Source organism: Sparus aurata, chromosome 17 (genome assembly GCF_900880675.1).
Source record: "Sparus aurata chromosome 17, fSpaAur1.1, whole genome shotgun sequence".
NCBI classification, from domain to species: domain Eukaryota; kingdom Metazoa; phylum Chordata; class Actinopteri; order Spariformes; family Sparidae; genus Sparus; species Sparus aurata.
The window spans coordinates 36,356,132-36,373,929 of record NC_044203.1 but is presented as its reverse complement, the minus strand read 5'-3'; the positions used below and the strand labels follow the sequence as shown (position 1 = coordinate 36,373,929).

General features: G+C 42.8%; 1 protein-coding gene across 1 annotated transcript in view; it reads left to right on the top strand.

Moving 5' to 3' along the window:
- The first annotated feature begins 10,816 nt into the window (after positions 1 to 10,816).
- Positions 10,817 to 17,798, top strand: part of plekhf2 (pleckstrin homology domain containing, family F (with FYVE domain) member 2) — a 29,993-nt gene continuing 23,011 nt past the window's right edge. Inside the window, exon 1 of the mRNA XM_030393837.1 lies at positions 10,817 to 10,990. The gene's annotated coding sequence lies outside the window, so the exon portion shown is untranslated. The remainder of the gene's footprint in view (positions 10,991 to 17,798) is intronic.

Here is a 17,798-nt window from a genome sequence, read left to right as displayed (position 1 = left end):
GTTCACATTATGTGGCTGACAGGAAGTCGGACCGCCTCCATCCGTGATCGTGACGACAAAAACAGGCATTTGAAACCAAAGCTCGATGTTGTTCTCACCCTGACTGAATGGTGTTTGTTCCTAAACCTAACCAGAGTGTGAGCAGAGCGCTGTGACGAGACAGAAACTGTCAAATCAACCTAAACAAACATAAAGTTAGATAAAGAAACGTCCATTTCCTTCATGTGCATCAGGTCTGAATGTGGGAGCAACATGGAAGCCAAGAAGAAGTTGTTTTGCATTTTATCAGGTCATTTCATGAACGCACTAAACAACCTGACTTGGGTGAGTTTCTCACCATCAAAACAACGTTTTTAACATCCGCCGTGTTTCAGCGTCAAGTAACGTCAACTCTCCAACTCACCCGGCGAATTTTTCTGAATTTCGCCAGTCGAAGAAACATTTCCTGATAACTCCAGCTGCACTTAAACCACCGTGGAGTCCGTCACTTCGTCCTCAGTGTTTCTGCTTTCTTCTCCGTGACTTTGAGTATTTCTTCAGTTTTGTATTTCTCTTCAGTCCTCTGACTTCCCTTGGCCGGGCTTTTGTTGTTTGTATTTTGTATTTTGTATATCAGCACATCATGAAATCATTAAACTTCCTGAAGATGCTTAAAAAAGAAGGAACGGTCATCGTGTCCCTGAGGAAACACACTCAAACCCGTCGTCTCTATGTTGTGTGATGAAATGAACGAGCACACATTAGAGAGTATTGTTCACGCATCGATTTTGTTTTGGCATCATTTACAGGAAGTAATCTTGTGCTGACCTCCTCTCTGAAAGGTGTTCTTTCATTTTCTGAGTGCATTTCTTCCTCAGAAGTCGTTCAACATGAGACATCTCTGAGTTTATTGTGTTTCTTTGTGTGTCTCCCACAGTCAGGCCCCAAAGAATATATGATGTGATATAAATATCATACTTTACCTGCAAGAAATGCTCACATCTCTGAAATAGACGTGACCTTCAAAAAAATCACATCTGATTGTGGAGGAACTTTAACGCTTATGAGTGATGAGTCTTTGGTCTTTGTGTGACATTTGCAGAAGCAGATTTTAAACGAGGTCTTGGTCCGTTATCAGCCGCTGATTGACCGAGAGATCGAAGTCAAGATGAAGTCTCGCTTCTATGAAATTCACTCTGCGCTCGGAGGAGGATTCGACCTTCATGGTGTGAAAGAGGAGGTCACGCAGGGCTCGACGTGTTCAACACAATCAACGCAGAGATGTTCCTTCTGTCAGTGAAGGTGACGTGAAAGAGCCTCGGTCTATACATCCGCATGATCCACACAACTCCTTACAGATACTTTAAATTACCACTCAGTTTCACTTTAAACATGAAAAATGTGTTACGATTATTTTCGTGATTTCACATTAAATCATAAGGACATAAAACACACTTGTTCAAGGATTTAGTCTCACGAAAAGACACAAAATGTATCTCAAGGTCAGAAATTCCTCGTGCTTCTTGTCTCCTCACACCTTCTCTTTGAGCCGAGAGTTTAGATTTTATAATCTTTATTAGTATCTACAGATGTGTGACATTTCCTCAGACACAGGTCACCCAGTTCGGAAGCTCAGGTCAGGTGTGGTAACATGATGAAGGAAACACTCGCTTGGTTTCACTTTTGTAAACTCAAACTGTGAAGCAGGGACGTGGAAGTAAGCAGTGATAACGATGTAACGGCCTCCTGCTGCAGCGCACACGATCAATAAATAAAGCCTTGATCATTTTTGTGCTTCATGCCGGCTTTTGTACTCGCAGCAACACATTTCCCCTCTGAGCCTGCGTGTCAACAGTCTGAGATCCATGAGGAGGATGTGAAACTGTGTCGGACCTGCAGGCATCAGTTCAGAGATGAAGTCAGACGGAGAGCGGGTCGTCTTGTTGACCCGGTTCTAATCAGGACGATTCACACGGATATTTGTGGCTTGAACACAAACCAGGAGTCAAAGTGTCGTTCATGATGGTTTGAGTGAAGCGAGCGGACTAAACATGTCGTTGATGAGGAACATCAGACCAAGACGGACGACAAGAACAACTTCTCCAACGAGCTGACGAGTTACACGAGGATGTTGATGAAGATGTCGATGCGACTCTTAAAGGTTCAAACGTCCTCAGCGCTGGTTGCAGGCGTGCTAACGTTAGCTGTAGCTCCTGCAGGGGGACTCAGACAGCAAATCTTCAGCTTTAACATGCATTTGGTGTTGGACCAGGTGTCGAGTCCGGTCCTGACTCAGGTGTCATCTCACTCGTTCTCTTTCTACTCTCAGACTGATTTAATATGCATCCGTACTCACACCCACGTCTCTTTATTTCACCTCTTGGATTAACACTGAACGCTGGCAGCGTGGGAATCTTCGAGGTGTGAATTCATTGTGACAGTTCTCAGGATGAAGGCTGGTGAAGTCCAGGTTCAGAGGAGACCCAGACCCGGTTCAGCTCGCTCTCCACAGAGACGCGAGGCGGATCGTCTGCAGACTCGGAGCTGCATCTGCGTGTCATCAAACGCCTTCAAATAAACTGCACTGACACAGCAGAGATCCAGAGCAGCAGAACAACAGAGGCCAGAGGGGGAATGAAACATTTTACACAGAGAGATGGAGATCATTTCTGTTGAGAGAGAGAGAGAGATGGGGGAGGGGAGGGGAGATGGGGGAGGAGGGTGACACAGAAGCTCGCAAGGCAAGCAAGGACGCCAATCCTGCAGCCGGCACGCCACCACCGAGTGTTGGATTAATTCACTCTGACCATGATGTGCTCGCTTGTCTGTGGGGAAAGACAAGCACTGTATCCTCCTCCTCCTCCTCCTCCTCCTCCTCCTCCTCCTCCTCCTCTCCATCACAACTTCCTCCCACCTCACCCACTCCTCCCCCCTGCTGGGTCAGTCTCTGGAGCCCGGCTGGGGGCTGCTGCTGTGGATTTCAGGCGACAGATGGGAGTTTGCAGGCAGCTGAGCTTCACGGTCCGCTGGCTCGAGCGGCTGCGTGCGGCCGCTTTGAGTCACGTTTGAGTGTGCGGTGATGTCATCTGTGTTTGGAGTTGTGTGTCCGAGAGAGCGAGGGGAGGCGGGGGGGAGGAGGGGGCGGCGAGGAGGGAGTGGTTTGAGGGAGAGGTCGCCTCAGCTGCAGCTATAAGATCATTACAAGAGACAACAGCTGCACTGGGAGTTTATGTAACAGCGTTTGATGACAAAGTCGAGGTTTTATTTAGGTGGAGCTGAAGACAATGAGCAAACACACAACACGGCCACAAGTATGTGGACACGTGGACAGCACATCCATACGTCCAGCGCGCGAAGACGAGTACAGTTACATTCCTGAAGAAATACTCAATTACAAGTTAAACTACTGGAATATAAGATGAACAGTATTCTCTCAAACACAACTCAGAGATTTGACTTTATCTCCTGCTGCAGCGTCGCGCTCACGTCTCCAAACCTGCTGATTACAACGCAGACTCAAGTATGAGTGAAATTAAAGACGTGAAGAACTCCCTAAAAAATGGCATTTACATTTATCAAACACTTTTGTTCATACAAACATTCACACACTGACGGCTGCCATGAGAGGTGCCGACCAGCACAAGGACAGCGTCAACATGCAGACCAGGGGAACTGAACCAGCAACCTTCTGATAACAAGACGCTGACCTGGCAGCTCTACAGCTCTCTCAGAAAACTACTTTTGATGTTGCTATTAGAATGACGCCATCGCCCCGCTCCTTGACCTCTTAACCCCGCGACGTCTCATAACAACAACAACAACAATGGCGGACTATCAGAGTTACTAGGGCAAATTATTCTGCTCCTCTGCCACGACGCTGAGCAGAAAAGGATTCTGGACGACCGACTAGCCATTTTCATCTTGTTGTGTTTGGTTTCTTCTTCTACTGTCTGTTTGTTTACAGCGCTCAAGTTCTATGCACATGCTCCGTCTCTTCTTCTCCGTTTTTGTAGAATTTCAAGCGCCACCTATAGGCCTGGAATATGAGCTACAGCATGTTGAGTCGTTAACAATGGATCCATTTGGACGCAAATATTCTTGAAACAATGCCGAGGAAGACGGGGGGGGAAAAGATCGTTTTGGTACGTGTGGACATGGACTAAAACCCTGTGAGTCACCTCCAGTTGGTTAGACCTGAAGAAGCATCATGGACGAGATGTGAAACATCTTCAGGAAAACTGAAACGAGTCCAGTTCCCCACGAAAACTTAATCTGAATACTTGTGAATCAGTTTTGGATTACTTAAACAGACGAATGAAGGAAAAGCTGAGAAATCGTCATGTAAAAAGTTTCAGAACTTTTAAGATGGAACTATTTTAAAAGGTGTTATCAAGATGTAAAGAAGTAATCCTTGACTATAATGTGATTACACTCCTTTTCAATAGTTACTTATCTCAGTGGGATTATGTGCCACACAACATAAAACTGACCTACAGTATGATAACGTTTCTCCAGCCAAGCTCAGTCTGCAGAATCCAGCCACCAGAGGAACAAACAACCGATGACGCCTCGGTCTTCCGACTGTCAGTCAAGTGGTGTTAAGTGACAGCTGCACTGATGCATCATGGGAATGCAAAGTCAGCTACCATCCCTGGCATGTCAGAGACAGAAGTAGAGCAGAGAGAAAGAAAAAACGCCGGTCTGTCCACCTACAGTCGACGCTCACAGAGGGAAGGTCGGAGGTCACAGAGCTTCCTTAAATTATTTAATCAACATCACATTTTTCATATATATCATCTTTAATAAGTTATTTCTAATTTGAACATTGAACGCACCGTGGCGCCCCTGTCAGCCGAGGATGTCATATCACATCTACACATTCCTGAAAGCTTCTCAGCTGCATTTTGAAGCCAACAAAGCTCAACTTCCCACAGCGTGCCCACAGTGTGAGCACACTACAGTCTTCCTGACTTGAAGTGGGATACAATAGTTTCATCGTGCAACTCTTCTAGACATTCCAAGTATAATTGGATGAAATTCTGACAGTGAAATGAATCATTTCATGGAGGTTGAGAGCCTCAAATAAATGTAGCCACGGTTTTGGAGACGTTTCTTTCACAGTGTTAGCGTACAGGGAAAGAGTTGTTGTGTAATTAAATGGTTTAGCACTCTGAGTGTGTCAAACTCCAGCAAACAGACAGCAGGGGAGATAAACTCAGGTAACGAGTTACTTGACTTCCTCCTTTGCTGCTGTCATAATCACTACGGCCACAAGAGGTCGCTGTCCAACAGGAAAAGTAGATATTTCTTTCTCGTCGTTATAAAATTGCTGTTGTTTGCGTCTCACTTTGCAAACAATCGTATATTTCAACCTTCAGCAGTAACAGATCAACGTGACACATGATCCCATCAGTCGTGTTTAATCATCTGATGTCGTTAAGTCATAATTTCTCTTCTCTTTGCTCTGTTTTGACCCCATCTGTCTGCAGAACACCATCACACTGTGTCCAGCAGCTCGTCTCTCTCTGTCTGCTCGGTGTGGATCAGGGACGGATGTTTTGCTGCAACACATTCAATAAAAAAGGATTCTATTGTTTAACAAAGAGGTCTGTCTCTGTAGGGATCCTTCCTATAATGATGTTGGACGCATCGAATAACGATCTGAACCTGTCAGTGACAAAAAAAAAAGCACTTTTTGTGAGCACAGTCGCCCACATGAATTACATTACAGCCTGTTTTACCGCCGCTGGCTGCTGCAGCACTCTCGCTCGATGCTGGACCGGTTTCAAAGCCTGTTGTCCTCATTAGTCACTAAGACACAAAAATATGAGAATAAACAAATGTATCCTTTAAAGAAAATCACATGGAGGTGATGTGGGTTTGATAACAGCATCGTATTCAGGAGATGGAGGCCGACTGAGCATCACTGTAATCACGCTGTTTGTCTCAGAGGAGTCTGAGAGCCACATCCAGACAAACGCCACCCGCCAGGAGTTCAATCACCAGCTTTTAGGCTCCCCAGCAGGAGTCCGGCAGAGGCCATCTGATCCTCTCTGAAAGTACAGGACGTTTCAAGACTTCAAAACTGAGCTGTTCATGCTCGAGCAGATCCCTGACAAACCATGTGTCCGTCCATCCGGCAGCTCCATGAGTGTCTTTGTTCAGAATCGATTGATGAAATGAGGCGTGTATGAGACCGGGCCGGACCTCTCCATGTGGAGCTGTTACATGTTCTCTCTGTGTTTCCTCCCCCATCAGAAACATGTACGCTCAGTTACTTCTTCAACCAAAGAACTGGCTCAGAACTGGAGAGCTGGAGTCGGTTCCCGGGCCCTGCAGGGTGACACCGAAGAAATGTACGGAACACATTTCCCCTAAGTGGATCAATAAAGGATAGATTAACTTAATATGAGGAAATGAACACATCCTGACTCTAAAATGGAATATAGTGGCTTCTCTGTCACGATGTTGTTCAGCTTTACCCAAAACAACACAGCCATGGTTACATAACAGCGAGAGGCGTGCCGGACCTTCATCGTACAGTCGCTGTTTCATTACGCTTTGGCAACACAGATAATTTAGGGTTTGGCCTTTAATCACTTCCCTTATCTACGTACCATCGTTAACACTTACATCATGACATCACAAAAAATACTCGCTGTTGGCTTTTGGTTTCACACTAGATGTGGACAACGACTTCCTGAATAAAAGTCTTGTGGAGGAAATACAACCAGAAAAATATCTACTGCCTCAGGTGTGTGTGTGTATTAATATGTGGAAATCTGATTTAACAGAAATTAATTCAGGAATTTGCGACATGTCTACATTATATCGAGTGACTAAGTCTTGAAAGTAGATTTGACGGAAACACTCTAAGTATGAGATGGCTGTAAGATGAGGCGAAATATAAAAGTTGCCTCAACATTTTAATGAATCAGTTAATAAGTTATGATGGCAACTTGTTGTTTATAGCAATTCATATAGCCAACAGCTAAGATGCATTAATAAAAATGTATTTATTGATTGTCAGAATTGGTCATGTGTCACTTTTTTTTACTAAATGAATCGATGGAACTAAAAATAGTTCTGTTGGGTCACTGTGTTTCTCTGGGGGAGCTGATTAGTGTTACTATATCTGTTGAGTCTTAATCCGTCAGAGCCTCAGGTCAGTATTCACCTCAGCTGGGATCCGTGTTTTCAGTTAGAGATCAACTGATTCAGACTCTCAGGTCAGCAGTTACATGTTTGTGTGGGCCAAACACACGTTATCTCCATCTCAAGGACCAGAACTGAACCTGGATAAACAGCATTCAGTTTTCCTGTCAACCAATATGAATAGTTTAGAAAATGAATGTTACACAGCAGCGTTAAAACTGCAATTTGTTTCAAGGATAAAACCTGATTCAGGATCGGCAGCGAGGCCGTTCAAGGTGCTTTACTCAAAGAGACACATTTCCAAAGGGACATTCGGAAGATAAGGTCAGAATTTCAATTTAAACATTCAAAAAGCAAAACAAAATGTCAGGAAAGTAAATATTTTAACAGCTTACTGAACGGGAAAAATACAACCGTGCACCGTCTGAACTCAAGGTTCTCTCTCTGACTGGACTCAGACGAGCATATTGTAAAACACTCTTCATTCAGACTGGACACAAACTGAGACACAGTCATCAGAACAGTTCTGGTTTGTCTCCACAGTCTCCTCTGGTTCGGTCCAAACAAATCCTGAGTTCACAGTAACGTGAAGATGTTCTGGCTCGACACGCTGATGATGTCCGATTCTCTCTCTCTCTCTGTCCTCTCCTGTCCCCGACTGCCGTGTCTTCTCGTCTCCGGAGTCATAGTCCTGTAAATCGCCTCTGTAGTGTAAATCGCCTCTGTGCTGTAAATCGCCTCTGTACTGTAAATCGCCTCTGTACTGTAAATCGCCTCTGTAATGTAAATCACCTCTGTACTGTAAATCACCTCTGTATTGTAAATCGCCTCTGTACTGTAAATCGCCTCTGTAGTGTAAATCACCTCTGTAGTGTAAATCGCCTCTGTGCTGAAAATCACCTCTGTAGTGTAAATCACCTATGTAATGTAAATCACCTCTGTACTGTAAATCACCTCTGTAGTGTAAATCGCCTCTTTAGTGTAAATCGCCTCTGTGCTGTAAATCGCCTCTGTACTGTAAATCGCCTCTGTACTGTAAATCACCTCTGTAATGTAAATCACCTCTGTACTGTAAATCACCTCTGTAATGTAAATCACCTCTGTAGTGTAAATCGCCTCTGTACTGTAAATCGCCTCTGTACTGTAAATCACCTCTGTAGTGTAAATCGCCTCTGTACTGTAAATCGCGTCTGTAATGTAAATCGCCTCTGTACTGTAAATCACCTCTGTAGTGTAAATCGCCTCTGTACTGTAAATCACCTCTGTAATGTAAATCGCCTCTGTACTGTAAATCGCCTCTGTACTGTAAATCACCTCTGTACTGTAAATCGCCTCTGTACTGTAAATCGCCTCTGTAATGTAAATCGCCTCTGTACTGTAAATCACCTCTGTAGTGTAAATCGCCTCTGTACTGTAAATCACCTCTGTAATGTAAATCGCCTCTGTACTGTAAATCACCTCTGTACTGTAAATCACCTCTGTACTGTAAATCGCCTCTGTAGTGTAAATCGCCTCTGTACTGTAAATCACCTCTGTAGTGTGTCTCCTGTCTTCACACTGACCTCTGTCACTCTCCGAGCCTGAGTTCAGTCCAAGTCTGGTGTCCACTCGTCCTCACTGGAGGGCCGCTGAGCCCGGTTGCTCAGTGTGACTTCTACAGTCAGCTAATAGGGCCGCTTAGCTCCACAGCTAACTGGGCTACATGCTAACTAAGTCTAAAAACGTCAAGTTGGGTCCATTTTTATTAATGCAGCCCAATACCACAAAAATACCTTGAGGGCTTTGTTTTAATCGCACATCATGCAACCATCAAGTCAGTAAACGGAAAACTAAATAAATCAGACTTGCATGAATGTCTTTTGTATAAAACCTCCAGGAGAACCAAGATCCAGATTAAAAACTTGAAACTGAAGAGTGGCCAGACAGCTGAGAGAGAGAGATAACCTAACCCTCAGCAGGCGTTATAATCTCATCCACAGGACTTCTCTTCTCAGTAGTTGTCCTAAGTACTTAAAATGTGTGATGGTGTTGAAAGCTCGGGGCGAAATTAAGTGAGTGAACCCTGAGTCAGGTCTGCTTTGTAAAGCTGATGTAAAGATTTAACTTTCACAGCTACATCTTGTGTGAATGTTGATGAAATGTCCTAAAAGTGCTACAGACAGGATCATCTACAGCGCGTGGATGTGAAGAAAACTGAAGAAAACTGATGTGATGTGGTTGAAGAGAGCTTGTAGGTGGATCTTGAGTTGGATTGGTGCATGTTTGCCTGGTAAGCTGCAGCGTGTCCAGTCCTGTTCCCCTGCTGAGACCCAGCAGCAGGTCTCCTCCCAACACAACAGATCCTGGCCCTGCTCGTGCTGCCTTCGCTGTACGTGGGAACAACCAAACGGCAGAATTTGGTTTGGTTGGATTCACTTGTTGAAACTCGTTTGAATGTGTCAGGGCGGAGAGACTGAAGATGTTCAGCCGTTTGTTCCCAACACACACCTGAGTGAGTAATAAATGGTCAGGTGAGGTGGTGAGGAGCTCTGTCCTGACTTCATTTATAACTTTAAAGTTTTAAAACATTTTGTCTAAGGAGGATGAACGTACAGGTTGTAAAGGCCCTGAAGCAGATTTTTTTCTGTACATAATTAGTCTTCATTCACTCAGGCTATGCATTAAGTCACTAAACTATACAAACTTTAGAGCTTATTAACCTTTTTTAGGTAGTATTTACTTCCTGAAAGGTGATTCTATAGATATAAAACATTGTTTACTACATAAATGAGTTAAAAAGTGTTTTCTAGTAGAATCAGAGCAAAGCTGATTCTATAAAAAAAAAATAGAAGTCTATTAAAACAAGATAAACCAGTAGATATAAAGTCACAAAATAAAATAAGTTATTCAGCATAAAGATCAAAACAACGACCTTAACATAAACTACAAATAAGTAAAAAAAAAAAGAAGTAATTTTGTGAGATAAAAAGTAACTTTATTCGGGTAAAGTGACAGGAAGGATTCTCCTTACTTTTATGAAATAGCTTTGTTTTTTATCCCATATCTGTTAATTTACAAATCTCTATAACCTGAATTACTTTAATCTCCTTATTCTGACTTTTTATGGTATAATTTAGATTTTTTATCTCCTGAATATCAAATCAAATCAAATCAGTTTTTAATTATATAAATCACAGTCACATTGCCTCAAAGGGCTTTACGATCTGTACAGTGAACGACATCCTGTGTCCTTCCACCCTCGATTAAAGTGAAGAAAAACTTGCTATGACTTTAATCTCCTAATTGCGACTTTTTTCTCTCGTAATTTAATATTTTTATTTCCTGAATATGAGATTTATCTCCTAATTCTGACTTTTTATCAAATAATTTCTCCAGAATATGACTTGTATCTCTAAATTCAGACCTTTTATTGTATAATTTTGACTTTTTATTGTATAATTTTGACTTTTTATTGTATAACTTTGATTTACCATGGAGACACTTTTTTCATCACATGTACATCTTTTCTATGAGGCTGGTGGAAATGGACTTATATGATTATTCGTTTGTTTATTGGTGTATAAATTATAAATAAGCAGTTTGTTGTGTGTTTACTTTTTACATGTTCTGAACTGAGCACTCTTGCGGTGTTTGTATTTACCGACCGGTCCAGCGGGCCATGAACGCAGCGCGGCGCTCCGCTGCCATATTGTTGTTCGGCCGTCGCAGCAGCGCTTCGGAGAGTTTCTGCTGCTGTCGCCGCCTGCGGATCCACGGCTCTGTGAGGGGGAGAGTCGCCGCTTCACTCACTTTATCTGGAATACAACTGAGCTACAAGTCGCTGCAAAAGTTCTCAGAGCACCGGAGCTGCCGTCGGGTTCGTACTTTCTCTATTTAAAAGTTGTCTGTGTTGATGTTGTCACACTTTTGCTAAGACTAGCTTAAAGCTCACTCCGTGTGGGTCGGTGCCACTTTTTCCCATTCATGCTAACAGACGCTAGCTGATTAACGTAGTAGCACATTAAGCAACCTCTCGTTCACACTTTCACCTGAAGTCGTTAACTATTGACAGGTGAGAGATACGACAGGCAGCTGTGAGTGGAGGCAAAGACGAGCACGCAGAGTTGTGAGTTAGCTTCGGCTCAAGTAGCAACAGATGAGCCAACTGTTCTGGAGGCTAGCTCCTGTGCTAGCTGGCTAACGCTGACTCCACCGAACCGAAGTTGGGCGATAACTTAAAAAGCGGTTGAGGAAACTTTGTGGAGAGACTTAAACTCATGATGACGTGACGAGCCCCTCCTGTGTTGGTTCATCTGAGCCTGTGGGATAAAGTCATTGTGGGTTATTTATTTATGGCACACTGGAACCTGATCATTTATCACACAGCTGAGCTTCACAACGTCAGCTTGATGTTTGAGTTAATAGTTTATACACAGGTGAAATCCGTCCTGAGTTCACCCCTCCCACCTGTACAGGTGAGCTGTGTCTGTCACAGGTCCTGCCAGCCTTGTGGAGGTGAAGGTGTGATCCTGACTGTTAATACCGTGAAAAAGAGAATTGCTGCTCGTGTCCTGGTTCAGTAAACTTGTCTGGAGGACTTTCAGGAGACTGACTGGGTGTTTGTGCCTGTTGGGTTAAAGTTCATTCACATGTATTCTGCACATGTGGTCCCTAAGCTCATTATCCATTTACATCCAACAACCTGCCTTTGACTTTTAAGAAAGGAATTCATAACCCTTCATAACTACATGTGCTCTGAAAATGCCCCTTTGTGTCAGAGCGCGACCCAGTTAACCATATTTCAATATCGGTTTACAGGTGCAACTCTCACCTTTCATGTATTCTAGATTTATGACACATAAAGTTAAATATTTCAAGCCCTTTTTTTATGTCTTATGTTATGGAAGGCCAGCACACCAGCTTCCAGTCCTGCTGGAGAAGGAATCAACATTTCCATACAGTAAAGAGATGCTGATTACCTTTCTCAGCAGGACTTTACACCTGCCCACAGTCCCAAAACTACCAGTCAGTACGTTCACATGCACAGCTTAGTCAGATTACAGCCATAGATCGACTACGCCACTCAATCAGACGACTGCAGTTATCCGAGTATACATGGCGGTGACAAAATCGTATTATTGTCCGGAGCATGTCATACCCTGGAACGGTAGGTGGCGCTGTACCCATTTCAACTTGTGGTAACAGAAACACCTCCGGCTGACCTCTTTACGTCACCAGCAACAACAAACTGCCTCGGCATTCCAGAAAGATGGCGTACGAAGAGCGAGACGAAGCTACAAGTAGATGCACAGTGGTGCTCTTGCTTGCGGTGATTTTGGAAGAAAGACGCCGCAGTCCTTCTACTTCCGGAGCACGGCCCCGGGAAAGAAATCTCACGCCTGCGCAGAACGCAAACTCTGAATCTGATCTGATGGAACGTATACATGCAGGAATAATGTGACTATCAATCGAATAATCTGGGTGTTTTAATCCGACTATGAGAAATCCGATCCGGTCCGATTTTAGTCAGACTAAGGTGTATACATGCATCTTAAAGATCAGATCATAGTCGGACTAACACAGTAATTCGGTTTTCTCGAGTGTCATGTAAACACACTGAGTGACTGGTCTTGATTGGCCGGACGACTCACCTGTAGAGAATCTTTTACCAGATTTTAAGAGTCTGGTACAGGACGAACTGAACTAAACAGTAACTACATCCAGACGGCTTTAGTTTCTGCACTCTGCTACGTCGTTTGTAACATGTCTCTTTTATCCGAGACAGCACGTTATGCTTTTTTAAAATGATGGCGTCAGATGAGAGACGAGGAACGAGCAGGTTAAAATGAAGCTTTCTGCCTGTTTACACATTTCTGCCTGTTGATTAAGTATTGGCAACTTACAGTAAAGATCTGCTGACTTCACTCTCTGTATGTGAGAACAGATTACATCGAATCGCTAAAACTACAGATAAATGAACAGTTAACTTTGGAGTCTATTGATAATATGCCATTTCATCATTTGGCCCCTGGAGCCGGTTGAATGCCGTAACCACAATTTTGCAACAGAAATAATCATCCGTGTGAAACAGAGTGTGCGTTTTAATTAACCTGGACTGGAAATAACCTAACTGAGTTATTTGAATAACTCGATTAATCCTCTCAGCCCTGATATCAGCAGATATATCACTGTGGGAATGTTTTACTCCCTGATATCAGTGTTGATATCGGCCCCTGGATTTCCAAATGGACCAGCAGTTAAAAAGATAATTAATTTACCATAAACTAAAACAGCTAAAAGCACCAATTTCACATTCACATTGTGAGAGGAGGAAATGGAGCTGCAGCAATTCGTCATTTTTAAAGCAAACTTGTCAAATATCAAGCTGCTTTTCTGTGTCAAACAATTATCAGAATAACAAATAATCACAGTCACAGAGTAGCTGCAGCTCTGGATTAATTCACAAGTCAGGAAACCTCATCCACTGAACCAGATGTGCAGGTTTTTTTCAATTTACTTTCAATTATTTGCATAACACAACATCACAGTCCCCGAGCGTCGACGATTCTCTGATTCCTGAGGAGAGCAGCAGCTGACAAACTCAAACTACTTTGTGTTGAAAGGAGTCCAGTGTGATGAATGACTGATTATGGCTTCACTCTGCACACATAATAAGATAACCCTGAGCTGCTGTAATCCATCTGTTCTTCAAGCGCAGGTAGAAGCAGAGTGGACTCACAGATACCTCATTCAGAGAAAACATCTTTAAAACATCCTCACGTCTCTCCTTCACTCATACGTACATACAGACTTCACTGATCTAGAGCCTTTTGATGAATGTAAAGAGCCTCTCATGCTGGATGAGGACGAGGTTGCATTTATAATTCAATGATTGTTCCTGTCGCACTTCGGTTGCGGTGTTAGACTGAGCACATCTGCAGGAAGACGGTTGCTGAGATAAGATCTTGGTAGAAAATGTTTTCATGAGACGAGTCTTGGGGTGGCAGAAGTGTTCGGGGTGGTAATGAGGTTGTGTTCAACGTGACAGGTCTGGTAGTGAAACTGCTGCAGTCAGACAGATTTACAGTGATAGAGTTCACCTGGTTACTGTGGGAGTTTCAGCAGAAGTCGTGTTTTCAGTCATTTAGTTTAAAAGCTAACTGGTTTAGAGACTCTTCAACATGATGCGTGGCTCATCTGACCTGTAACCTTTTGAGTAATGAGACTGAAAAACCAAACTGTATAATATGGATGAGTATTAAATGTTGATTCTCTCTGATATTGGAGGTGTGATTAGCTGCCTGGCTGATTATCGTGGGCAGATATTCAGCTTTTCTATGATTATCAGTTTCTTGTTCTTCGGTGGGTCTGAGCCAACAACCTCTCTCTAGCTCTTTCCTTTCTCAACATTTCCACACCAAGATTTTGACTTTTATTGTAAATGTACGTTAGAACCTGATCGAGATATTGGCCTGTTGCAGATGTATCATATTGTCGAACATTTTGCCTGATGTGTGCCGATATTAAACGTTTATTTTTTGAGATTACAACGCAGAAAAAGACAGTTGGGATGATTTTGTAACCAGTGAACTTTGGTGACAGACTGTCGTTAACCTTCTCTCTGGAGTGTTTCCTCTCTATTTCTAGACTAATTTCTTCGTTAGAAGTCACATGACGTAGATATTTTGGGTTTTAATGTGTTCCTCCATGAAGCTCCCATAGACTTAAATACAACTGACACCACAGTTCAGCACCAAAACAAGATTCTGTGATCTAATGACCCCTCCTTCTTTTTTGAATCCTTGATATCAGTATCTTCCCAATTCATTGAGAATAGTTTGAGCTCTAATGTCCACGTCAGCAAACGGTCAGCTGAACATTATTGTCACAAAGTCAATATCGAGGTATTTGGTAAAAAATATTGTGATATTTGATTTTGCTGCCCAATTCCAGCCAAGTCCATGTCGCCCAGCCCGACACTGAAGATCATTAGAGTTGTTTCCGGGCGGGACATTCCCTTCAGCTCAGTCAGTGAACAGAGAACTAACAGGGAACCTCCGGTCGTTGACAACCAGGAAGGGAAACTGTCACTTTCCATCTCCAGCAGTTGGTGAATGTATTGACTGACTATTCAGCATTTTAAAGGGATATTCCGTTGTTAGTTTAATCCATGGTTTAACACATCGTGAAACTGTGTTAGACTCCCTCTCGAGAGATCAAGTTAGCAGACCGCTAGCTAATGTAGTTTTAGCATCCTCAGAAATATGTGCTGGGACCTTATTTCTAATGTTGCTGAAGTTTGGTGCTGTTCTGAGCATTATTTGTGGCTTTTTGATGGCGGTTTTATATTTGGACCCATTTACTGCAGTGTATTGTTGTCGTGCGGTCGTTTCTGAGGATGCTAAAACTACGTTAGCTAGCAGTCTGCAAACTTCATCTCTTGAGAGGGAGTCTAACACAGTTTCACGGTGTGTTAAGACCATGGATTAAATTTACACCGGAATATCCCTTTAAGGTGTTGGATGAGACGGCAGGTTTTCCTCCTGCGTAGTCAGTCAGCAGAAGTTTCTTCTTCTTCCTCTTCATGTCTCAGCATGGTTGAACTAGTTCTGCCAGAACCGAGGAGGGCGAGGCTGAGGGATATTACCTACCTGACAGGTAATCACCCCCCACCTCCCGCCCTTTCGCTCTGCAAACACTGGATGACTGGCCGCATTTCCTGCGTAATCCAACACCCAGAACATAATCCAATATGTCTCTGTTTATAAATGGATGCAGATTAGAGGCATGAGAGTCGGAGGCTACTTCCTCTGTGCCATGTCAGGTAGTTCACAGGTAAACAGACAGATTACCTGGAGCAGGGAGCGCTTGATTTGATGCACTAGAGCTTGCATGCTAGTGGAGATGAGTATTGTTAGGATTTTTAAAGACATCTCCCTGGGATGGACATTGTTTCGATTATCATTACAGATTAACAGATTAATCTAAAATGTCCTGAGGCTTCTGAGGACAAGCTGTTTTATCTGATAATGATTGTTTGATCTGTGGATGACTCTGTAAACAGCGTTATCTGTGTTTTCTTTTGATTTGCAACGGTTAGTCCATTCGTCAGAACATGTCGACCGCTCCGTTGTTAAACACACTCATCGCTTCCACCAATAATCAGAATAATCACCCCAGTCAGAATAAAGATGCGTCATGTAACCATCCGAGTCTGGCCCGGTCTGAACGGATATTCAGACCGAGAGAGGTGGTTTACACCTTTAATAATCTGCTAACTGGGTAAATGTTAGCACAAAATAACCATCTACACGCTTAATCTGAGTGTTTCTCTCTGGTTGAAGTTAAAAGCTTTTTACTGGATGAATATCATGGACAAAATCATGGTAACGACATTAACGCAACATGTACAGAAATTTTGAATACAAAGCCAAATTTATCTTTCACTTTGGTTACAACATGTTTTAAACATTTGCACTTGCTTGCTAGCTAAGTAAGGAACATTACAGTGAAACCCGGACACAGAGTTGAAGGTGTCGCCTCGTTCGTTACTATTAAAACTGCTCAGTAACACATAAAGCTGAAGCTGTCGACCGTGCACAGAAGAGACTTTCACTTCCACATTCCAGAGGTCACTATCATACAGTTCAAAGCTTTGAATATCATTTAGATAATGAGACAATTAAAATTGTATATGAACCTGGGGATATCTACTCGACTGATAAGCCTTACAGTAACAGCACAAGGCCTAGAAAGGAGAGTAGTGTGTACAGTCAGTGTCTACTTTCAACATCTAAACTTCTCATTTTCATATCTGGCCACATTCAACCATTACTCAACTCACTCACGGCTCACTTCTCTATTTAACATGTGGCCTCAGCAGAGCATTTCACACTACAGTCACTGCAGTTTGTGTCATCTCTGTCAGGGTGGAGGTTTGAAATTGTTTTACCCTCCAGTCAACGGTTTGGTTCGGAGCATATTGACTGCTTTTAAAAGACCAAACACCTGGAAGCTGCCAAGTACAACCACAGTTTGTTCCACTTAACCAACAACAGTTTTTGTGGGGATTCAAGGAAAACAAAAAGCGGACATCCACACACACCATAAAGCTCAACAACAACAACAAACACTGAGACGAATCAAGACCAAGAGATCCAAAGCAATCAATAAAGCAACACATGTACTCTGATTACACATCAGGATGATTACAAGCAAAACAAGGAGCATGTTTGTATTAAATAAATCCATCTTGACATGTTATTAATGCATGTTTAACAACTTTCTTCTGTCCGAGAACCTTGTTGATAAGTAATATTGTGATTAACGATTTATCAGTTTGTGTAACTTTTCAAGAACAAAAATGTAAAATTCTCAGCAAATTCTCAGCATGTTAAATGTCAATATGTTCTGGTGTCTTTCCTCCCCGATGACAGTAAACTGAATATCTTTGGGTTGTCGACACAAACAAGATATTTAAGAATGTCATCTTGGGCTTTGGGAAGCAAACAATCAATATTTTTCACCATTTTCTGACCTTTTATAGACCAAACAACTTATCAATTATCAACATGTATCCAAGCTGCAGCCTTTTGAAAGAATTTCCTGCCACAGTTGCTCAATAATGTAACGTATAAAAAAAGTGAAAGTTACACAACATGTTCTTTTAAACTACCTTTAACCTT